This window comes from Arachis ipaensis, chromosome B04 (genome assembly GCF_000816755.2).
Source record: "Arachis ipaensis cultivar K30076 chromosome B04, Araip1.1, whole genome shotgun sequence".
NCBI classification, from domain to species: Eukaryota; Viridiplantae; Streptophyta; class Magnoliopsida; order Fabales; family Fabaceae; genus Arachis; species Arachis ipaensis.
In genome coordinates this window covers 108,552,216-108,552,539 of record NC_029788.2, presented here as the reverse complement: position 1 = coordinate 108,552,539, position 324 = coordinate 108,552,216, and positions in this window count along the sequence as shown.

The following is a 324-nucleotide window of genomic DNA, read 5'->3' as shown; positions in this document are numbered from 1 at the left end:
ACCTCGAAGGCCTCTTTATTCTTCGTCATCTACACGCATATGCATAAACACATACAAAATTGGATATATACAACGACCTAAGACAGAAACAACTTTAAAGTATTGACTGTGTACACCGTGCATTTTATATAATTATTCAATAACTTTTTAGATAATTATTCGTATGACGTACGTGTGTTAAGAATAATTATTGTAACATCTAATTTGACTTCTAAACTTGATAACAGTGGATCGAATTTATCGTTATCAGTTTGATACTTTGATTAATATCGCATTAACAATAATTATCTTAATAGATATATAAAAAAATCAACTATAGAAAGA